The following is a 24,939-nucleotide window of genomic DNA, read 5'->3' on the forward strand; positions in this document are numbered from 1 at the left end:
TGTCAGGAAGAGTTGTACAGTATTGAACAACACATTCTGTACCAATAACTTGCACAGTCTGGCCTTTGCCAGAACCATTTATTCCTATATTTCATGGCAGCCTTGATCCAAAGACAAAGGAGCTCAGTTCCAGAGGCAATCAAACAAATTTCATAACCTATGCTAGTAATACTAAATCTGACTCTGATTATGACAGTGTGATTGAATGAGTGTACAGTATATTTCAGACTGAAGCATCAATGTGCCTTAGTTAAACAGAATTCAATGAGAAAGCATGATGATGGCTGAAGACATACATCACACAAAGAAACTTTATTTCCAGTTGTTGAAGGTCAATCATCTTGATTTCAGGACATTGTTGCAGATATCTCAGAGCTGCTTTCTAAGCCCAATTGTTTTCAGCACTTATGTTCATGACCTTCCATCCATTATAAGGTCCAAGATAGAGTTGTTTCCTGTTGATTGTCAAGAGGGCATTCTTGATACAGAAAGACATGGGCAACATTAGTCTGATAACCCGATTTTTTTTTTAACTATCAAATTTTGTTTTTTTTGCTTAGACCCAGATGCATTTTAATTCTGATTATAAATTCTGCTTGCTAGAGCATACTCGTTGGGCTGAATGGCATAAATCAGCACGTATGTCTTGTGGCTTGTAGGTATAGAACTCCAAACAAAAGAAAGATATATTCTTTCACGGGCATCAAAACCAGCTCTTTTAGGTCTATTATTTAATTGCAGTGGCTCTGAGATGTACAACATGTTGTACAAGAGGTGAGGATGAAAATGCAGCCACAGTCAAAAACTTAAAATAACTCACACAAAATGCTAGAGAAACGCAGCAGGTCAGGCAGCATGTATGAAAATGTGTAAACAGGCGACGTTTCGGGCTGAGACCCTTCTTCACGACTGAGTGGAGAAAGGAACTATCTGGGCCAAAAGAACCTGCTTCTCTGTTATATGACTTTATCTCAGATAAAATAAGCTATAATCGAGAAATAAATGATTTGCCAATCAGCCTCTATAAAATTCGAAACCGCAGCCATCGGCCCCGAAGATGCTAATCGGGAATGAGTTTGGCGCCACTGATTTTCCAGTTGGGTCCACATGGCAGACTGAGCGCAGAACTGGTAAACCGCGCTGTATAAATGTGGCGTCTTGGGGGCCAGTCAGTGAGTACGCGAGGTCAGAACAGACTGTAATCCCGGTCACAGAGCAAGCAAGGCAACTCACAACGGCTGAACAACCATGAAGTGGGGAATCGTTGTCTTAATCAGCTGCATTTTGTTGCTCTCTCTACCGTGTTACGCAAAACCCCGAGGTAACCCATTTAGAAACATGGTTAGGCGTGGTGGGAAAATTGCAGTAACAATTAGAATTCGTTTTTTTTTAAAGTGTCTTGTTTAGTGTAAATTAAAAAAAAACACGAATCTGTGGAAATGACAAAACCGTGTTTCCTGTTTAGTGTTAATTTAAAAAAACACGAGTCTGTGGAAATGACGAGACTTGCTATGTTCAGTACCACCATTGTTCCATAAGTTACATCGAAAATGTTTCCGTATGTTTAGAGGAAAATTGAGTGTTAATGTAGAGGACAGAAGCCTCACAACCTCATGTAGTGGGGGGAGAGAGAGAGAGATCTAATCACTCAAAGTTGAAAAGCATCAGAAAGGAAATGTGGCGATATTTTTTATTTCGAGATGGTTTACCAGGTAATCTTTAAACTTGCACGAAGTTCAATGTAACATCTTGTATTTTTTCTAAGCAGAGTGGAGTTAGGGGATGTTTTAATGTAATTTCCATAATTTATCTCGCACACGCACATTTATATTGTTGCCTAGACAACGGGAATTGCTATACACGCAGTGCTCACTTTATTAGATACACCTGCTCATTAATGCAAATGTCTAATCAGCCAATCATGTGGCAGTAACGCTAATAATATTATTTATTGAGCTCTCTTCGTATTAGCAGTATTGTTCAATGTGCTTTACCAAGGGATACATTAAACATTAAAATACAGGCTAAATATGAACATAAAACACAACAAGATGTTCGTTAAAAGCAAGGTTAAATATATAGGTTTTGAAATGGTGTTTAAAAGTGTCAACTGAAACTGAATCATTTAGTTTTAAGTATTAATTCCACAATTTAGAGGCATAGTTGAAAAAAGCAGACCTGTCAATTATCTTTTGAAGGGGATTGTTTAAATTTAAGAGACTGGCAGCAGAAGATCTGAGAGTTCAAACAGAATTGTAAAACAAAAGCTTGTGTTTTACAACACAATGTTGTACAATGTCCCAGACCATTAAGAGCTTTTAAAACCAGTAAGAGAACTTTTAAAATCAATTCAGAAAGATACAAGGAGTAGCTTGTGCAGAAGTGATATATTCCCTTGTCATGATTTTGGCTAAAATTCTAGCAGTGGTGTTCTGAATGAGTTCCAGTTTGTAAATAGATTGTTTTGGAAGGCCAGTGAAAAATGTATTAAATATAAAGACAAGAATTAGTTTTCCAGTGTCATGATGTGATACAAATATTTTTGCATTATTTCTTGTGCAGAAATGGTGCTCTGGTCAGTTTCTTAATGTGCAGTTGAAAATTCAAATCTGAATCATGGATAGTTACTTCTGATTTTACAAGGGAAGCCAAATTCCCAAGTTTATCACGAAGTTTCTCTTTTGGCTTTGGAACCAACCATAAGTATTTCAGTTGTAACTTCTTCATTTGGATATAATAAAAGATTGCTCATAAAATACATAATAGCAAACAACTATGATTGAAGGTTTCAGTTGTTGTTTAGACCAACCATCAGAATGAGGAAGAAATGTGATCTTGGTAATTTTGACCATGGAATGATTATGTGTGCCAAACAGGGCGGTTTGAGTGTCTCAGTGACTGCTGATCTCCTGGGATTTTCATGCAGAACAGGTTCTAGAGTTTACAGAGAATTGTGTGGGAAAACAAAACTCATTGTGAGCGGCAGATCTGTGGGTGAAAACACCTTTGTCAATGAGAGGTTGGAAGAGAAAAGCTGGACTGGTTCAAGCTGACAGGAAGGCCATTGTAACTCAGAAAACCACACGTTACAACAGTGGTGTGCAGAAGAGCATCTCTGAACACAGCACATTGAAATGCAGTGGATGGGCTATAACAGCAGAAGACCACTGGTACCTAATAAAGTGAACACTAAGTGTAATTCAGAGAATGAGTGTACTGTGTACTGTGGTCAGTTTTTATTCAAGCAGTTTTTTCTACTTTAAATCCATCAGCAATAAGAACAAGAACATAATAAGAAAGACTTCTGGTTTCTATAACATCTTCTAATATAAAGTGAATAGCCAACAGTCTGAGTTGAGTGACACTATAAAATGCTGTGTGTAATATTGAAATTTGTCCTCTGTTGAATCTCAAAATACTTAGTAACATAATCCTTTCAAACATAATTCGTAACATAATTAGTAACATAATTTGTTCAAAACATATCAAAATATTTTTGAGTAATGTTAACTTATTGTAGAGTGATTCCAAACAACATTGCCTATAAACTTAGATTTAGTGTGACACAATATAAAATTGCAGAATTACAATATTCAAATTTGTCCTCTGTTGGACCTCAAAATATTTATCACAAACCCTTTGATTTTTGCTCCTAGGCATTTCAAAAATATTGCTTGACTAATGTTAACTTGTGTTAAGTGATTTTAAAATGTGAAAATCCCATTTCTCATTACCACAAATTGGCTTAAGTCCATCTGTATTGACCCTGCTCAGATAATATTTTCATGAAGCATTTCACAGATGAAGTGGAACCCAGTCCCAAAAAAGAAGCAAGGGCAGAAATAGTTAAGGCTTTGATAATAATTTGTGATTGTTTATTGGCAAGAGACTTGGTATCAGAGGACTGGACACTTGGTCATGTGGTGCCATTGTTTAAAAAGGGAGAAACCCACAGACTGAGTAACCACAATTCAGTTAGTCTGCATCAGAAATAGGCAACTTGTTGGAAATTTTTCTAAACATTAGCATAAATCAACATTTGGGGAGACACGTGATAAACAGTGATTGTCAGCCTGAACTTGTTAAAGTTCACTGCTAACTAAATGAAGTGTGCTTTAGCACAGCATTTGACCTGCATAGAGGCATTTGATGGTAGTCCCAGTTGAAAATGAATCGAGAGTAGAAAAGCCCAATGTACATTAACTTTACACTGGCTAAAGTCATCTACCACATCTTCAATTCTGTTTCTAGCTCTATTTTTTATTTATCGGTAAAATACCGAAGATTATTATGTATGTTGTTAGTTTTAACAAAAGAAGAATCTGTTGGATTTTCCTTTCTGAAGCTCCGCATGCAGTGCTGATAGATTACGTTGATTGTAAACTGGCTAAAGATGACAATTATGTTGCAAATTCTATTTCTGGCAATATTTTTACTAAATAGTAATAACTTGTATTTGTATCTTGTTTCTTGTGCCTTGACATTGAGACCTATGTTTTGGTATGGTATTACAGTTTTACAAACATTACAGTTAATCACATTGCACTTTTCTGGTTGTTTTAGTCAACTGTTCAGAGCCAAAAGAAGTAGGACCGTGCAAAGCCGCTTTCCCTCGTTATTACTACGATGTGCACGCTCAGAAATGCACTATGTTTATTTATGGTGGCTGTGGTGCCAATGGAAACAGCTTTGTGAATCTAAATGACTGCATTGCATCATGTGAAGGAAGTAAGTTTCCAAACCATTATTTTTGTTCTGCTTAAACAACAAAACACTTCCAACATACCTACACTCACCTGTTGAAGGAACGAGAATTTGACAAGAAGGAAGAAAGTAACACACACAAAACAGGTCAGACAGCATCTATAGAGAAATAAGTAGATAACTTTTTAGGCTGAGACATTTCATCAAGTCTTGGTCCAAAATGTCTGTTTATTCATCTCCATAGATGCTGCCTGGCCTATGGAGTTCCTCCAGCATTTTGTGTGGGTTGCTCTGGATTCTCAGCACCTGTAGAATTTCTTGTGTTTAAGAAGGAAAGAGTTCTTGCACAGTTCAACAATTTCAAAGAGTCTAACCAGCCAAGAACCTGAGAGACGCAGCTAAATACTCAACTTCCAGTTATGCTAAGACAATAACATTTTACATATAACATGCCAAGAATTTTATTTTTCATCTTCCCTTTTATTAATTTTAAAACATTTAACATTATTCTTTTGAATGCTTATTTTGAATGATATTATCTAAAGAATATATAGCTAATTCTATAATTCCTACAGAATTTAGTTTTTATTAAGTATTTCCTGATTTTGAAACTCCCATTCTCTCACTATGCACCATGCATCTGCTCTCTCATATAAATGCTAATTCTGTCTTGTTTTAAAATACGTTCACATGTGATGTTGAAAGTACCCATTCTAGAATCCTGAACTTAAGCCAAGATCTTAAATCGTATAACTATATGTGTCTATCAGTACACTGAATGAAGGAAGATTTATCAATGTATAATGCAAAGACTACTTGTCGTCATAAGTGTAAAAGGTGTAGAGTAAGAGGCTGAGGACACAGTGATGTGTGGGTCATCAGTGTTGAGGAAACTCATGGCAGAGGTGTTACTGCCTCTGATTGCAGTCTGTTGGTTACGTTGGAAACTACTGCTTTTTTAAATAATACTTTTTTGTATAATTTGTACTTTTTAACAAACACGTGCATTTTTCAAACTCACTGGCAGAAAGCGGTATAGCAGATAAACTAACGGTTTATCACCTTTCTCATTTTTCATTGGCTAAGTATTAGTACATAACCCACATTATGTAACTGTTCTAATCATATAACCCATTAATTAATGTATCACTAAGAAGTTTTCTTTATTTTTGTGATAGATTTTTCAGAAGGACCATCTTTATTCCTTTGTCTTGCACCCCTCCCCCACCTCAACATTGTTTCTCAGCTCTTTATTTGTTTACTTGGTATTTATGTTTGTTTATACATGAAAATAAACTGAAATCCTGGAATTAAGACTGCTTGCCATTTTTGACTTGCGGTGTGTGGGGTATCAGTGTTGAGAATAATCTTGGCAGAGGTTTTGCTGCTGCTGCAGACTGTTGGTAAGGATCACTTGTAAAGGGAGGTGTTTAGTCCCAGGTCTTGGAGTTTGGAGGTGATTTTTCTTGGAATTGTAGTTTGAAGGCAGAACAGTAGTCAATAAAATAGTCCAGTGTAAGAGTCTTTACAATGTCCTGATGTGCCAAAGGTGAGTGTAGGGCCTTGTTTCTGGAATCTGGTGACAGGCACATGGATGACAGGCTAAATTAGGTAAATTGGTTTATTGCTGTCACATGTCCTGTGCTGCAGTGAAACATTTGTCTTGCACACCATCCAGATAGATCAATTCACTACAACAGTGCAGTGAGATGGTACAAGGAAAAGAGACTGTCTAATGAAGTGTTACAATTACAGAGAAAGAATAGTGCAGGTAGATGATAAGGTGAAAGGCCATAAATGATGTAGATTTTGAGGTGAAAAACCCATCTTGTCACAGGTGGGGGTGGGGGTGGAGTCAATCATTTTTTAACTGGGATAGAAACCATCCTGGAGTTGGAGAATAGTAATTGGTCTGTAGCTAGTGGTACATGATTTCAGGCTTTTGTGTCTGTACCATGATGTGATGTATTTATACATACAACACATAATTATTTAAACAAGAATGCTTAATTAAACAATACAAATACAAGATTCCTCATATATTGAAACATTAAATACACAACACTCCTCCTTGATTAGCTATAAACTCCAACTCAATAGAATGCATCACAACTACATGCACAGAATACTATGTAATACAACTAATATATAGGCATCCACAACATATTAAATTTTAAATTATCATCATCAGGTGCCATGCCCAGTTTGAGCTTTGACTGCCATGGCCCACACACTCCTGTTTCAGGAACAAAGGTGGTGAACTGAGAGCTTGGATACATACATGGAATTATGATGTAGTGGTCATTACAGAGACTTGGCTGGCACCAGGGCAGGAATGGATTCTCAATATTCCTAGATTTCAGTGCTTTAAAAGGGGTAGAGGGGGGTGGATAAAGGGGAGGAGGGGTGGCATTACTGGTCAAGGATACTATTACAGCTATAGAAAGGGTGGGTAATGTAGCAGGATCCTCTTGAGTCAGCATGGGTGGAAATCAGGAACAGGAAGGGAGCAGTTACTCTATTGGGGGTATTCTATAGGCCCCCTGGTAGCAGCAGAATTACAGAGGAGCAAAATAACAGGGTTGTTATCATGGATGACTTTAACTTCCCTAATATTGATTGGCCCATGATTAGTTCCAAGGGATTAGATGGGGCAGAGTTTGTTAAGTGTGTCCAGGATGGATTCCTGTCACAGTATGCGGACAGGCCGACTAGGGGGAATGCCATTCTAGATCTAGTACTAGGTAATGAACCGGGTTAGGTCACAGATCTCTCAGTGGGTGAGCATCTGGGGGACAGCGACCATTGCTCCCTGGCCTTTAGCATTGTCATGGAAAAGGATAGAATCAGAGAGGACAGGATAATTTTTAATTGGGGAAGGGCAAATTATGAGGCTATAAGGCTAGAACTTGCGGGTGTGAATTGGGATGATGTTTTTGCAGGGAAATGTACTATGGACATGTGGTCGATGTTTAGAGATCTCTTGCAGGATGTTAGGGATAAATTTGTCCCGGTGAGGAAGATAAAGAATGGTAGGGTGAGGGAAGCATGGGTGACAAGTGAGGTGGAAAATCTAGTCAGGTGGAAGAAGGCAGCATACATGAGGTTTAGGAAGCAAGGATCAAATGGGTCTTTTGAGGGGAATATAAGGAATCAAGAAAGGAGCTTAAGAATAGGCTGAGAAGAGCAAGAAGGGGGCATGAGAAGGCCTTGGCGAGTAGGGGAAAGGAAAACCCCAAGGCATTCTTCAATTATGTGAAGAAAAAAAGGATGACAGGAGTGAAGGTAGGACCGATTAGAGATAAAGGTGGGAAGATGTGCCTGGAGGCTGTGGAAGTGAGCGAGGTCCTCAATGAATACTTCTCTTCGGTATTCACCACTGAGAGGGAACTTGATGTTGGTGAGGACAATATGAGTGAGGTTGATGTTCTGGAGCATGTTGATATTAAGGGAGAGGAGGTGTTGGAGTTGTTAAAATACATTAGGATGGATAAGTCCCTGGGGCCTGACAGAATATTCCCCAGGCTGCTCCACGAGGTGAGGGAAGAGATTGCTGAGCCTCTGGCTAGGATCTTTATGTCCTTGTTGTCCATGGGAATGGTACCAGAGGATTGGAGGGAGGTGAATGTTGTCCCCTTGTTCAAAAAGGGTAGTAGAGATAGTCCGGGTAATTATAGACCAGTGAGCCTCCGTCTGTGGTGGGAAAGCTGTTGGAAAAGATTCTTAGAGATGGGGTCTCTGGGCATTTAGAGAATCATAGTCTGATCAGGGACAGTCAGCATGGCTTTGTGAAGGGCAGATTGTGTCTAACAAGCCTGATAGAGTTCTTTGAGGAGGTAACCAGGCATATAGATGAGAGTAGTGCAGTGGATGTGATTTATATGGATTTTAGTAAGGCATTTGACAAGGTTCCACATGGTAGGCTTATTCAGAAAGTCAAAAGGCAGGGGATCCAGGGAAGTTTGGCCAGGTGGATTCAGAATTGGCTTGCCTGCAGAAGGCAGAGGGTGGTGGCGGAGGGAGTACATTCAGATTGGAGGATTGTGACTAGTGGTGTCCCACAAGGATCTGTTCTGGGACCTCTACTTTTTGTGATTTTTATTAACGACCTGGATGTGGGGGTAGAAGGATGGGTTGGCAAGTTTGCAGACGACACAAAGGTTGGTGGTGTTGTAGATAGTGTAGAGGATTGTCAAAGATTGCAGAGAGACATTGATAGGATGCAGAAGTGGGCTGAGAAGTAGCAGATGGAGTTCAACCTGGAGAAGTGTGAGGTGGTACACTTTGGAAGGACAAACTCCAAGGCAGAATACAAAGTAAATGGTAGTATGGCGGAGCAGAGGGATCTGGGGGTACATGTCCACAGATCCCTGAAAGTTGCCTCACAGGTAGATAGGGTAGTTAAGAAAGCTTATGGGGTGTTAGCTTTCATAAGTTGAGGGATAGAGTTTAAGAGTCACGACGTAATGATGCAGCTCTATAAAACTCTGGTTCAGCCACACTTGGAGTACTGTGTCCAGTTCTGGTCGCCTCACTACAGGAAGGATGTGAAAGCATTGGAAAGGGTACAGAGGAGATTTACCAGGATCCAGGAACCAGATTTACCTGGTTTAGAGAGTATGCATTATGATCAGAGATTAAGGGAGCTAGGGCTTTACTCTTTGGAGAGAAGGAGGATGAGAGGAGACATGATAGAGGTGTACAAGATAATAAGAGGAATAGATAGAGTGGATAGCCAGCGCCTCTTCCCCAGGGCACCACTGCTCAATACAAGAGGCCATGGCTTTAAGGTAAGGGGTGGGAAGTTCAAGGGGGATATTAGAGGAAGGTTTTTTACTCAGAGAGTGGTTGGTGCATGAAATGCACTGCCTGAGTCAGTGGTGGAGGCAGATACACTAGTGAAATTTAAGAGACTACTAGACAGGTATATGGGAGGCAGGGTTTGAGGGTCGGCACAACATTGTGGGCCGAAGAGCCTGTACTGTGCTGTACTATTCTATGTTCTATGGGTCAAGTGGATCAGTTCATTGGTATTCATTTCTAGTTGTCTGGCTGCTGTCTCCATCATCATTTGTCTTTGTCTTCCTCTTGCTTTCTTCCCTTCAATCTTTCCCATAATTACCGTGCATTCTAACTGCTCTTTCCTAATGGCATGTCCAATGAATTTGCATTGCCTTTTCATGATCTTGTACATTATTTCTCTTTTTGTGTTTGCTCTGTTCATGACATCCTCGTTAGATATGCGTTTTGTCCATGATATTCTTTGCATCCTCCTCAAAAACCACATCTCTGCTGCTTCAATTTGTTTCCTCATGTTACTAGATATTGTCCAACGTTCTGAGCCATATAACATAACTAGGTAAACATAACATTTCAGTACTCTGAGGCGGGTTGTCATGCCTAGTTTAGTATTGGTCTGTATACTCTCCATTCCCATAAAGGTGTCTTTTGTCATCCCTATTCTTCTATTGATGTCCATGTCGCACCTGCTATCTGATGTCACTCAGCTTCCTAAGTAGCAAAAGTTCTGTACTTGTTTTATGTCTTCCCCGTTTATTCTCAGCCTGCAGATAGGATTCTCCTTTTTGGATATCGCCATACATTGTCTTTTTGCAATTGATAGATAGACCCATTTTTGCACTTTTTTTCAACAACTATATCAATTAAGTTTTGTAGTTCTTCCTCTGTACTTGCAATTAACACAGTGTCATCTGCGTATCTGAAATTATTGATTCCCAAGATCTATTTTTTTGTAATATTGTTTCACTTTACACATGAAATAGGGGAGAAAACACACACTTGTCCAGCGCCTCTCTTGATTTTCGTAAACTGACTCACTTCTCCATCTATTCTTACAGCGGCAGTTTGTTCCCAGTACAGATTTCTGATTAGGCGGAGGTCTTTCGAATCTAGATCTAGAGATTCCTGTAATATTTCAAATAACTTATTGTGCTTCACCTTATCAAATGCTTTTGTGTAGTCGGTAAAACAAACAAATCTTTTTGCACTTGAATAACTCGTTCTGATAGTATCCTTAACATCAATATTGTGTTTCTTGTACCTTTGTCTTTCACAAACCCACATTGTTCTTTACCTATTTCAGCTTGTATCTTACTTTTAGCTCTTGTCATCAAAATTCTTAGAAGTATCTTAGTGATATGACTCATTAAACTTATGGTCCTATGTAACTTACATTCTATTGCTCCAGGTTTCTTAGGAAGAGTGATAAATAATTGATTTTTTTCATCTCTTCTGGTATTATTCCAGTCTCATAAATGTCATTGATTAAATCAGTAAGTTTTTGAATTCCATAATCTTCAAGGGCGATTATTTGTTCTATTACTAATTCATCAGGACCTGCTGCCTTTCCTTTCTTCATCTTATTTATTGCATTACGAACTTCAGATTTTAAAATACTTGGACCTTCAATGTTTTTCTTAACTTTTGGTTTTTCACCTCGATCGTCTTCAAACAATTCCTGAATATACTCAGTCCATCTTCAATATTCAGTTCAATATTCAGGAGGGATAGACATGAAAGAAAAGGAGGTGGGGTGGTGCTGGTTAAAGAGGAGATTAACGCAATAGAAAGGAAGGACATAAGCCGGGAAGATGTGGAATCGATATGGGTAGAGCTGCATAACACTAAGGGGCAGAAAACGCTGGTGGGAGTTGTGTACAGGCCACCTATCAGTAGTGGTGAGGTCGGGGATGGTATTAAACAGGAAATTAGAAATGTGTGCAATAAAGGAACAGCAGTTATAATGGGTTACTTCAATCTACATGTAGATTGGGTGAACCAAATTGGTAAAGGTGCTGAGGAAGAGGATTTCTTGGAATGTATGAGGGATGGTTTTTTGTACCAACATGTCGAGGAACCAACTAGAGAGCAGGCTATTCTAGACTGGGTTTTGAGCAATGAGGAAGGGTTAATTACCAATCTTGTCGTGAGAGGCCCCTTGGGTAAGAGTGACCATAATGTGGTGGAATTCTTCATTAAGATGGAGAGTGACATAGTTAATTCAGAAACAAAGGTTCTGAACTTAAAGAGGGGTAACTTTGAAGGTATGAGACGTGAATTAGCTAAGATAGACTGGCAAATGACACTTAAAGGATTGACGGTGGATATGCAATGGCAAGCATTTAAAGATTGCATGGATGAACCACAACAATTGTTCATCCTAGTTTGGCAAAAGAATAAATCAAGGAAGGTAGTGCACCCGTGGCTGACGAGAGAAATTAGGGATAGTATCAATTCCAAAGAAGAAGCATACAAATTAGCCAGAAAAAGTGGCTCACCTGAGGACTGGGAGAAATTCAGAGTTCAGCAGAGGAGGACAAAGGGCTTAATTAGGAAGGGGGAAAAAAGATTATGAGAGAAAACTGACAGGGAACATTAAAAACTGACTGTAAAAGCTTTTATAGATATGTAAAAAGGAAAAGACTGGTAAAGACAAATGTAGGTCCCCTACAGACAGAAACAGGTGAATTGATTATGGGGAGCAAGGACATGGCAGACCAATTGAATAATTACTTTTGTTCTGTCTTCACTAAGGAGGACATAAATAATCTTCCAGAAATAGTAGGGGACAGAGGGTCCAGTGAGATGGAGGAACTGAGCGATATACATGTTAGTAGGGAAGTGGTGTTAGGTAAATTGAAGGGATTAAAGGCAGATAAATCCCCAGGGCCAGATGGTCTGCATCCCAGAGTGCTTAAGGAAGTAGCCCAAGAAATAGTGGATGCATTAGTGATAATTTTTCAAAACTCGTTAGATTCTGGACTAGTTCCTGAGGATTGGAGGGTGGCTAATGTAACCCCACTTTTTTAAAAAAGGAGGGAGAGAGAAACTGGGGAATTATAGATCGGTTAGCCTAACGTTGGTGGTGGGGAAACTGCTGGAGTCAGTTATCAAAGATGTGATAACAGCACATTTGGAAAGCGGTGAAATGATCGGACAAAGTCAGCATGGATTTGTGAAAGGAAAATCATGTCTGACGAATCTCATAGAATTTTTTGAGGATGTAACTAGTAGAGTGGATAGGGGAGAACCAGTGGATGTGGTATATTTGGATTTTCAAAAGGCTTTTGACAAGGTCCCACACAGGAGATTAGTGTGCAAACTTAAAGCACACGGTATTGGGGGTAAGGTATTGATGTGGATAGAGAATTGGTTAGCAGACAGGAAGCAAAGAGTGGGAATAAACGGGTCCTTTTCAGAATGGCAGGCAGTGACTAGTGGGGTACCGCAAGGCTCAGTGCTGGGACCCCAGTTGTTTACAATATATATTAATGACTTGGATGAGGGAATTAAATGCAGCATCTCCAAGTTTGCGGATGACATGAAGCTGGGCGGCAGTGTTAGCTGTGAGGAGGATGCTAAGAGGATGCAGGGTGACTTGGATAGGTTAGGTGATTGGGCAAATTCATGGCAGATGCAATTTAATGTGGATAAATATGAAGTTATCCACTTTGGTGGCAAAAATAGGAAAACAGATTATTATCTGAATGGTGGCCAATTAGGAAAAGGGGAGGTGCAACGAGACCTGGGTGTCATTATACACCAGTCATTGAAAGTGGGCATGCAGGTACAGCAGGCGGTGAAAAAGACGAATGGTATGCTGGCATTTATAGCAAGAGGATTCGAGTACAGGAGCAGGGAGGTACTACTGCAGTTGTACAAGGCCTTGGTGAGACCACACCTGGAGTATTGTGTGCAGTTTTGGTCCCCTAATCTGAAGAAAGACCTCATTGCCATAGAGGGAGTACAAAGAAGGTTCACCAGATTGATTCCTGGGATGGCAGGACTTTCATATGAAGAAAGACTGGATGAACTAGGCTTGTACTCGTTGGAATTTAGAGGATTGAGGGGGGGATCTGATTGAAACTTATAAAATCCTAAGGGGATTGGACAGGCTAGATGCAGGAAGATTGTTCCCGATGTTGGGGAAGTCCAGAACGAGGGGTCATGGTTTGAGGATAAAGGGGAAGCCTTTTAGGACCGAGATGAGGAAAAACTTCTTCACACAGAGAGTGGTGAATCTGTGGAATTCTCTGCCACAGGAAACAGTTGAGGCCAGTTCATTGGCTATATTTAAGAGGGAGTTAGATATGGCCCTTGTGGCTACGGGGGTCAGGGGGTATGGAGGGAAGGCTGGGGCGGGGTTCTGAGTTGGATGATCAGCCATAATCATAATAAATGGCGGTGCAGGCTCGAAGAGCCGAATGGCCTACTCCTGCACCTATTTTCTATGTTTCCATCTGTTCATAATCCCATCTTTTTCCATTTTAATGGTACCGTCCTTTGCTTTCATTTTTTACATTCCTGCTTGATATAGGGTTCTTACATTCCAGGTGGTAATAATTTTCTTTTGTGTTACTTGAATTTTATGAGCAGTAGCTTGATGACGGTCGGGGATCTTCTGCTGATCAGAATCAACCCTACCGAGCGAAGTATCTTCAGAATTGTCTTGGAAGATCCTCTTGACACTATTGTGTGATACATTTTATGAGTTTGTCCATGGTTTTCTTAACAAATAGATTCTAGGAAATGTAGTATCTAGCAACAGTGGTTTGCTATTGGCTACTGTTGGGCGAACTAAAGAAATAGCCATTTCTCTTCCCAAATGTTCATCTGCCTGTACTATAGCCGTTGACATTTGAGGTCCTAGCTCATCCACCTTTTCATAAGTTCAGTTACTGAACCTGCCGGATCTGCCGTTGGCCTTTGCTCGTATCCTGAGCAGGAGCCCTTGCAGGTGCTACCGTTCCGGGTCAGAGTGGCACTGGGAGCAATGAATTACTAAGGGGTAACTCCACTTCCCCCCAAAGCTCTGAACGTCCCCGATCAGAGCCTCATCACCGGTTGCAGTTTAGAGTCATACCCAAGCCTAAAGATTTAATCACTGTGAAGGTCTTCTTACTCTTGTGGGATAATGTCTTTCCTGACAAGGGGATCACTCTGCTGGCAGGTGAGACTTGTGGCTGTGAATCATCCCAGGTTCTGATGCCTTCTCCATGGTGGTTGTACTCTGCGACTGCAGGAGGTGGTTCTGATAGCAGTAGCCAACTTTCTGCTGTCCTCACCTGATATCTCCAGATGATATCAGCTGCAATCTCCATTGTGTAGGAAAGTGGTCCAGTTTTGTCCTTAATCTTGACAAATACCCACTTTTGATCACCCCTCTAGTCCTTCACTAGGATTGCTTGTCCAGGAGTGAAACCTTGCTTGAGGAGCCTCCAATTTATCTCAGCTGTTTGTCCTATATACTCCTTCTGAGATTGGCTTTGAGGAGATCCAAGCGTGATCACAAGGGATGACCTAGAAACAGCATAAATGGTGAGTTTTTGGTTGTGAAGTATGTTGCATTGCGATCTGCAAGGAGGAAATTGGTGTGCTTTTGGTTGGTGACAGTGTACTATGTTCTGCCAACGTTGCTTGCAGTGCATTCGTTCTTCAGTCTCTGGACAAGTCTTTCCTCCAAGCCATTTGTAACTGGGTGTTTTGGTGTAGATGCCATGTGTTTATTCAATTCAAGGAATGAAAGGGTTACTGTATGAGGAGTGTCTGGCAGCTCTTGTGCAGTATTCCCTGGAGTTCAGTAGAATGGAGGGGGGTGAGGGGGAACCTCATAGAAACATTCCGAATGTTAAAAAGCCTGAACAGGTTAGATATGGCAAAGTTATTTCCCATGGTAGGGGAGTCTAGGGCAAAAGGGCATGACTTCAGGATTGAAGGACATCTATTTAAAACAGAGATGTGGAGAAATTACTTTAGACAGAGGGTGGTAAATCTGTGGAATTTGTTGCCACGAGCAGCTGTGGAGGCCAAGTCGTTGGGTGCATTTAAGGCAGAGAGAGGTTCTTGATTAGCCAGGGCATCAAAGGGTATGGGGTGTAGGCAGGGGAGTGGGGATGACTGGAAGCATTGGATCAGCCATTGTTGAATGGCGGAACAGATTTGATGGGCCAAATGGCCTCCTTCCGCTCCTATATCTAATGGTCTTATTTTTAGGAATGACTGAGACTGTTCCACAACAAACTAATTGTCACTGACGAGTGTTCTGGTACACCAGTCCTTGAGAAGAGGCTTCTGAACACATCAACAGCAGGGCTGTAATGAAGGCTATTGGGAGCACTTCTGGCCACTTTATAGCTGCATCCACCACCAGCAAGAAATTTGTGCCCATCAATGGTCTGGTAAAAATCACACAAATTCTCTCTCCGGGCAGTGCAGGTCATTCCCAGGGATGGAACCACTCTGCTCTTTGCACCTTCAGGACAGATTGACATCTGTACAGAGCATGACAGGCTGCTCAGTATGCTAATCTATCCTAGGCCACCAGACAAGCTTTGAGTCAAGCCTTCATTTTAACCATGCCTAGATGACCTGCATGTAGCTCTTCTAACACTTGGCTGGTACAACAACTCTCAGTCCCCACATAAAGCAACCCTTGTCAAGGGCAAGTTCATCTTGGTGCTTGTAAAAATGGGGAAACTGGTGTATCTGTTGCACTTTCCAGCCATTTTCTGGTGACCATGTAGACCTGAGTCAGTGCGGGGTCTTCTCTGGTTTCCCTTTGGATCATCTGCTGTAATAGGGTGACTTTCAATTTGCATTGGGGAGAATGTGTCAAGGACAGTAACTTGTTTAGTAAAATTTTATAGTACTTCCTTTTCTAAGTGTAAACAGGACAATCCATCAGTATTTCCATAATTACTTGCCCTCTTGAATTCTCCTGCAATTGTCCTCCAAGGAGCCAAGCCCATCTCTGCCTTTGTGCTGCTGTTGGTGGTGGTACACCCTTCTGTGGATTGGAAATGGATACTAGTGGTTGATGATTAGTAATGAGGGTAAACCCTCCCATACAAGTACTGGTTGAAAAGTTTTACACATCAAACAGGGCTCAAGTCATCTCTGTAAATCTGTGTGTAATTCTTCTATGTAATGGTAAGAGAACGTGATACAAACGCTATGGAGCGTTCAATTCCAACACTCAGAACAATTGACATGATTGCGCCTATACTGTAAGGTGAGGCATCACAGGCAAACTTCGCTGGATGATGTGCATCATGAAGTGTTTGCCTTCACCACTTCCTTTACCTTTTTGAAAGACATATCACAATGCTTTGTCCTTTGCCATTTCCTCCCAATCTGCAGTATTGAGTTCAAGGAGTGGAGCACAGCAGCCAGGTTTGGCAGGAACCTGTTATAGTCATTGATTAAATCCTAGAAACAAACTACAACTCTGACACATCCTTTTGCTTCCGTGGCTTGAATTTTCTCAACATACTTGTGTTGTTCTTGTGGATCAAACGTGTGACCACAGTAAGTGATGCTTGGTTTAAATAATTCACCCTTGTTGCATTGGGCTCTGAGCCCATAATGTAATATTTTTAACACTGTCTTGAGGTACTCAAGCTGCTCCTTGTCATCCTTTACAGTGATGTCATTCAGGTAACATGTTTTGCCTAGGCGACCTTGCAGAACCTAGAAGAGGAAGAAATTGTGGAACTAAAACAAGAAATTAAACAAGTAGTTTCTACCAGAGTGCAGGTGCAGTTCCTCCTTCAAAAATAAGCCTTTGTTATAATAATAAGATCCTTTGTGAATATTTATGGTTTTCACCCGTAGGTAGGACTCAGCTAAGTACACTTTGCTGAAGTGTTTTCCTCCAGAAAGGCTTGCGAAGATATCTTCTATCCTGGGCTATATCCATTGTTCATGGGCTCCACTCGACTTTGGAAAGAATTGCTTCAGACTCTAGGTGACCTAGTTCACTGGCTACTTTATCACCAGTGGTATAAGGAACTGGATAGGCTTTGTAAGGTTTTAGTGTGGCACATTCATTTAACAATATTTCGCACTTAATATGTTGGAGTTTTCCAATGCCGTTCTTTAACATCCAGCACACTTTTCTTAATTCGCTTTCAGTCGGCTTCATTGCAGGGGATGTGCCCTGCAATGAAATCAAGTTGTAGTTGTCTCAGCTATTCATGCCCCCACACTGCTGGTCCTTCTGTTTTTACCACATACCAGCCCAATGTGGCTTGTGGTTGTTGTATTTCACTGTCATTCCCTCAGGAGTTGTGTTTTCTCCAGTACAAGTTCTTTGTTGGATACCTGAATGCTTCATTTTAGTATCTTTAAAATGGTGTTCAAACTCATTTTGTGGGATGACTGAAACAGCCGAACCAGTGTCCAATTTCATTTTAAATAATTTGCCATTCCATTCTAGTACAAGTCATATTGCTTGTCAGTTGTTCATTTTCATATGATAAATCAAGGCTATGCAACCCTGTGTCAGTCTCATCATTATCAGAGTTTTCATCAACAGCATGCAGATCAGTGCTCTCTTTTAAGCTGCAACTTGACTTTTTAGCTTTGTCTTTTCCCCGAATGGTCCATTTATTTTTGTCTTTCCGACATGCTCTTTGCATGTGTCCTACTTTGTTGCATTTTCTGTAACCTTTGCCTTTAACTGCATTTGTTTGTGTACATGAGTCCCCTGCCATAACAGTAACACAATTTATTTAGCCAGGCTGGTTTCTGTTTAGGCAACGTCCATACTAGACTGGATAAATCCGTAACCTCTCTTCGTTTTGACCCTCCATCCACACTGAAACAGCGATTTCCTCCCCCGAAAACGGACCTTTTCTAAAACGCTCTCCAGAGTGTGTAAATCTGAAAACGCCGGCTGGGTGGTGTAGTGTGTACCGGGTAACCGGAGCTTTTTAAAAACACTGTCATGACGTGCCAGAGCAGATGGTGGCGGCAGCCCAGCATTTCATTGTTTTCTTGAACGCAACCTCCAACACCACAACAACAATAGCAGACGGCTTCATGCGTGTGTTGTTTACTTTATTCTCTATGTTAGTAGCTTGTTTGGAAGAAGTCTGGTCTGCTTTTTCCAGTGGAGGTTTTCTTTGTATTCCTCGAAGACATTGTTGAAAACTTTCTTTTGCTGTTGTTGTAGGTACTCTAGTTTTTGACCAATGGAAATAGCACAACGCCACCGTGGAAACGGAAATAGTATACCGTTTTCTCTTAAATTGTTTTCTCTAGTGCTAGACCAGATAAATTTGAAAACGCTGGTTTTGCATAAAAATGATAGGCGTCCACACCAGGCGTTTTTGAAAATACCTCTGTCCACATTAAAACTGATATTTGGGCAAATCTCCTACTGGGCACACAGAAAACAAGCGAAGAGGAAACGGTATACTTGGTGTGTGTTTGTTCAGTTACAGACTAGAAAAACTTAAAAGGAAATTTCCAAATGAAAGCCTTGGTGCGCGTTTGTCCAGAAACATTTCCTACAACCATAGTCTCTTCACTGATGAAAGGGACGATAGCTACAACTAAATGCAATAAGGCTTGTTACTGGGCAAAAGTGAAATTTGCTGTTACCTCATTTGTTTGCCTTTTGCTATGTCTTTGTGTATTATTTTTGCTGTATTTAACATGTGCAATAAAATGAGTTACTGGGCAAAAGTGACAATTGCATCTATTGAATGTTTGCACAAGCAATACATTAATAAAGCACCTTGTTAAATGTATAAAACATGTCTGCATCAGTATTATTTTGTATTTCCATACAATGTTACATTAGGCTGTTATACATCTATTGTCAGATATTGTTGTTGTGGTGCTGGAGGTCGTGTTTAAGAAAACAATGAAATGCCGTGCTGCTGCCACCATTTGTTCCGGCACGTCATGACAGTGTTTTTAAAATTATAGCCAGTTAGCCCATACACACTACAACGGCCAACCAGCATTTTCAGATTTAAACACTCTGGAGAGTGTTTTAGAAAAGCTCCTTTTTCGGGGGAGGAAAACGCTGTTTCAGTGTGGACGGAGGGTCAAAATGAAGAGAAAAAGCTTCGGTTACGGATTTATCCAGTCTACTGTGGACATAGCCTTAGACTCTGCAATTTTTTTTTCTCTTGCTTTCATTCCTGAGTGCAATTCTGTCTGCGATTTCCATTGTAACAGTGATTTCAAATGCTGTTTTGAATGCAAGCTGTTCTTTAGTTAGGAGCCATTTTTAAATGTTTTCTTTGTTTAGTTTGCAAAATCTTAAAAACAATCTCGTCTAGTTCAGGAGGAGGTGAGAGCAGTAGTGGAGGAGATGAGAGCCTGCAAGGCAGTGGGAATGAAGCAACAGGGAGCTTGGACAAGATGGGAGAATGTGGTTGAGAGGAAAGTGACCTGGGCTGATCTTTGGAAAGCCGAACCACACCGCATCCAACTTCTCATCCAGGCAGTGTACGATGTGCTTCCAAGCCCATCAAACCTACACATATGGGGCAAGGCAGAGTCATCTGCGTGCCCACTGTGCTCCAAGCGAGGAACCCTGGAGCACATCCTCAGTGGCTGCGCAAGGGCACTTGGTGAGGGACGGTACAGGTGGAGGCATGATCAGGTCCTGAAGACCATCGCTGAAGCCGTCAGCGCAGGAGTTGAGTGGGCGAAGTGGTCCCAACCCTCCAAGCAGACCATTGCCTTTGTCAGAGCTGGAGAGCAGCCAATACCTGCCAAAAGAACATCTGCAGGCATTCTGACCTCTGCAAGGGACTGGCAGCTGTTGGTTGACCTCGAAGGGCAGCTTAAGTTCCCCAAACATATCGCAGCCACCACCCTGCGACCAGACATTATCCTAGTGTCTGAGTCTACTAAGCAAGTGGTGCTGCTGGAGCTGACAGTCCCATGGGAAGATAGCTTGGAGGAGGCCTTTGAAAGGAAGCTCTCCAAGTACGCAGGACTGGTCAGCAACTGTCAGCAGGCTGGATGGAGAGTGAGGTGTCTCCCAGTGGAGGTTGGTTGTAGGGGATTCGTAGCCTGTTCCTTAGTTAGAGCCTTCAGCATTTTGGGCATCGAGGGAGAGAGGAAGAAGAGAGCCATCCGCAGTACCACCGATGCGACAGAGAGGGCCTCAAGATGGCTGTGGCTCAAAAGAGGGGAGCCATGGAGTCATAAGTAGCTAGCCATCTGGACACAAGCTGGGGTCTGATCGGCCCCGGCTGGGTCACCTGGAGGAGGTTATATGATGTTGAAAGACCCGAAATACCCGATGATTCCAGGAACATCACTGAAGATGTGTCCAGAAGCATCAATAGATGTATGTACACAGTGTCAATGCCTAGTTAAGACCATTACTGAACTGACAATGTTCTGACAATCTCTTCAATTCAGCCATGTACTCTGAAATGGATTCCCCTTCCTTTTGGAGTCCACTAATGAAACCTACATCATTTTGCAATCAACAATGGATTTGGTTCTTGGTATTCCTCCATTAATTTTACAATAGCACCAAAGCTCATTTCTGATGGTTTGGTTGGAGCAATCAGACTTTGAAGCAAAGTGTATGTCTTTAAACATAAAGAACTTGGCAAACTTGGGACTCACTTTTCACTGGCTCTTTCACTTGCTTCAAAATACTGTTCCAGTGGCTCAGTATACATAAGCCAGTTACCTGTTATGTAATCAAACTTGTCAATCTTTGACGTAGCCAACCATTAGCCATTTCTGATTATTATCACCTGGTACTTGTGCTTTAAGGACCTGCAAATTCTTCTGTTTTCTGTCATTTTCAATAGTCAGCACAGGCTGACTGCACGTATTTTAATTAACAATCCTTACTGCTTTTTTAAAAGTTTTGAACATCTTGCTGCACTTCAGTAGCCTTCTTGGGTTCATTTTAAAAATACCTATCTCAAATGTAACTTCAAAATATTAAATTATTTCAAAGGAAATGCAGGTCTAACCTTGTTTACTTTAAGTGAGGTGTGCACTTATGTAGTACCATGATTATGTATGTAATTAATGTATTTTTACATATAACTTGTAATATTATTTAAATGAGCAAGAATGCTTAATCAAATGATACATGTACAAGATTACTCATACTATTGAGATGGTCATTGTTGTGTATTTAATATCTCCAAAAGTTCCTGTTTCATACTGTATTGTGCTCTGACTCAAGCTGAATCAAAAAGCTGTCCTGGACACATCTCAGAAATAATGCTCTTACATCTACCCCCACCCCTTTCCCGAGCCTTTAATGCTAAAGCAATCTCAGTTAATGTTTTGGAAATTGAAATCCCCTTGTTCTATAATCCTGTTTTGAACATATTACTATTTACCTTTTCATCTGTTCCTTTCTTTCTTTGGCTATTTGCTCTATAGTACACTCCCAAAAAACTTTTTCCCTTCAGTTTGAATTGATCCTTTAATACTTTGCTGGGGTAAAATTGCTAACATCTGTACCATTGAACTAATGCACACAGGAACATTTCATTCTGCTGAGATGACAGAATTCTTAAATCATTTCCTTGCTAATCAAAGATGTTTTTTTTTCAGGGTTGTTAAAATAATAGGTAAATACTGAAGTTCTCAATCTACCTGTTTATTTTCATTTTTGCAGACCATAATTAAAGGGGCATTTCTGCTATATGTAAGTACCTCGAAGAAGTAGTCAACATTATAAAAAGTTCAACAATGTTGATCTTCTGTTGCCTTTGCAAGATCTTAATTGTAGCATTGATACATGTTGTTATAATAATTGATTTTTGTATTTAGTTAAACCTACCTCTCTCCACTTCTTTTGGACCTATGAACTGGCCTTACAACTTGCTGTATATCCAAACCTCTCAGATTATTCCAAGAGTGGAGATTTTTATTTAACCTTGAAGGAAATATTATAAAGAAGAAACATGTATTTAAAAAAAAAATAAGATTTTCAATGTTGCTTGTGGTAGAAGCTGACAGACTAAATCACTGTTCCATAAGACCATAAATTATAGGAGCAGAATTAGGCTATTTAGCCCTTTGAGTCTGCTCTGCCATTTCATCATATCTGATCAAATTTTCCCCTCAGCCCAATCTCCTGCCTTTTCCCTGTATCCCTTCATACCCTGACCAGTCAAGAATCTGTCAACCTCTGCCTTAAATATACCCAAGACCTGGCCTCCACAGTTGCCTGTGGCAAGGAATTGCAGGGATTCACCACTCTGTTGCTAAAGAAATTCCTCCTCAACTCTTTTCTAAGAGGACACTCCTATATTCTGAGTCTCTGTCCCCTGGCCTTGGATTTTTCCATCATGGGAAACATCCTCTCCACATCTACTCTGTCAAGGCCTTTCACCATTTGATGGGTTTCAATGAGATCACCCCGCGTTTTTCTGTATTCTAGTGGATATAGGCCCAGAGCTCTTCATATGACAAGCCATTCAACCCTGAAATCAATTTTGTGAACCTCCTTTGAACCCTGTCCAGCTTCAGCATATCCTTTCTAAGATAAGAGGCCCAAAATTGCTCACAATACCCCAAGTTAGGCCTTACCAGTGCTTTATAACATCTCAACAGTACATCCTTGCTTTGTATTCTAGTCTTGAAATAAATGCTAACATTGCATTTGCCTTCCTCACCACAGCCTCAACCTGCAAATTAGCCTTTAGGGATTCCTGCACAAGGTCTTCCAAGTTCCTTTTGTACCTCAGTTTCTGGGTATTTTTTTCTCCATTTAGGAAATAGTCAACCCTTTCATTTCTTCTACTAATAAGTACATAACCATACACTTCCCTATATTGTATTCCATCTGCCATTTCTTTGCCCATTCTCCTAATCCAAGTCCTTCTGTAGCTTCTCTACTTCCTCAAAACCACCTCTCCCTCCACCTTTCTTCAGATCGTCTGCAAACTTTGCAACAAAGCCATCAATTCCATCATCCAAATCATTGATATGTAACATAAAAGGAATCAGTCCCAACACAGACCCTTGTGGAACACCACTAGGCACTGGCAGCCAGCCAGAAGAGGCTCCCTTTATTCCCACTCTTTGTCTTCTGCCAATCAGCCCCTGCTTTATCCATGCTGCATCTTTTCTGTAATACCATGGGCTTTTAACGTCTTAAGCAGACCTGTGTGTGGCACCTTGTCAAAGGCCTGCTGAAAATCCAGGTACAGAACATCTATCAATTCTCTTTTGTCTATCCTACTTGTTATTTCTTCACAGTATTTCAACAGATTTGTCAGGTAAGAGTTTCCCATGGGGAAACTATCCTGACTACAGCCTATTTAATCATGTACCTCCAAGTTCTCTGAGACCTTATCCTTGATAATTGACTCGATCATCTGCTCAACCACTAAGGTCAGACTAATTGGCCTATAGTTTCCTTTCTTCTCCCTCTCTCCCTCCTTGAAAAGTGGAGTGACATTTGCAATTTTCCAGAATCTAGTTCTTCTTGAAAGATCATTACTAATGCCTCCATAATCTCTTCAGCCACCTCTTTCAGAACCCTGGAGTGTACACCATCTGGTCCAGGTGACTTATCTACCTTCAGACCTTTCATTTTCCCCCAAGAACCTTCTCTTTAGTTATGCTAACTTCACACCATTCTGCTAGTAGTAAAGTGAGAAGGGCACACATTTAAAATGGAGGAATTGTAGATGTAAATCTTACTAATTTTGGTGCAAAATGTGTCCAGCCTTTTTCTCAATTTCTGTGTCAGCCAAGCAAGCTCTCAGTTACCTTGACATTTCAGTTCATTAGAATGCATTTACCCTATTGAATCCTCTCAAAAATCATTCTTTGCATTAGAGGGACTCTCAGTTTAATTCCCATAATGAGTAATTGTATCTCTTTAGTTTTAACCTCTGCTTTTCTGTGCTTGTGACAGAAATGGCACCGTTGGGACAGAGAAATCGATATCATTTGTGGCCAGAGCTAAAGAATGGAGAAGTGAGCATCAAAGGGGAAAAACTTCACAATATCAATATTATTATTTTAAATAATTTTACTCTTGAAATTCTGCATGTTAATCCACACATACCTTTAATTGGATGCACTTAATAAAGAAATGTGAAACTGTGATTTTTGTCATTTTAGAATAAGTTAAATCAGATAATTATTATTAAACTCTACCATGGTGGAGAATATTCCATTTTTTGGTCCTTGCAGTTCTATTTACAAATGGTGTATTGCTAAAATTATAATAAAATAAAGGAATTCCATGTAGACAGTGTGATGTGTGAATATATTTGTCAGCAGGTTACTTGGTTTTGTTTCTGAATTCCTTCTTCACAGCACTTCAATACACATTACAATTTTGCAATCAGATGTCCACTGGCAACTTGTTCCACACTGACACTGCTCTCTGACAGAAGAGGATCCTACTCAGATTCTGCTTAAATACTCCACATTGTGCATTTAATCTATGACCTCTAGTTCTGGCCTCCC

At 40.5% G+C, this 24,939-nt stretch overlaps 1 long non-coding RNA gene across 1 annotated transcript; it reads left to right on the forward strand.

Annotated features, from left to right (window-relative positions):
• Positions 1-1,098: 1,098 nt before the first annotated feature.
• Positions 1,099-24,709, forward strand: LOC134343580 (uncharacterized). The gene is made up of 4 exons (XR_010017278.1): positions 1,099-1,321; positions 4,564-4,728; positions 22,127-22,156; positions 24,380-24,709. It is a non-coding gene; the product is annotated as an uncharacterized LOC134343580 (long non-coding RNA).
• Positions 24,710-24,939: the final 230 nt, after the last annotated feature.

This window comes from Mobula hypostoma, chromosome 3 (assembly GCF_963921235.1).
Source record: "Mobula hypostoma chromosome 3, sMobHyp1.1, whole genome shotgun sequence".
Taxonomy (NCBI): Eukaryota; Metazoa; Chordata; class Chondrichthyes; order Myliobatiformes; family Myliobatidae; genus Mobula; species Mobula hypostoma.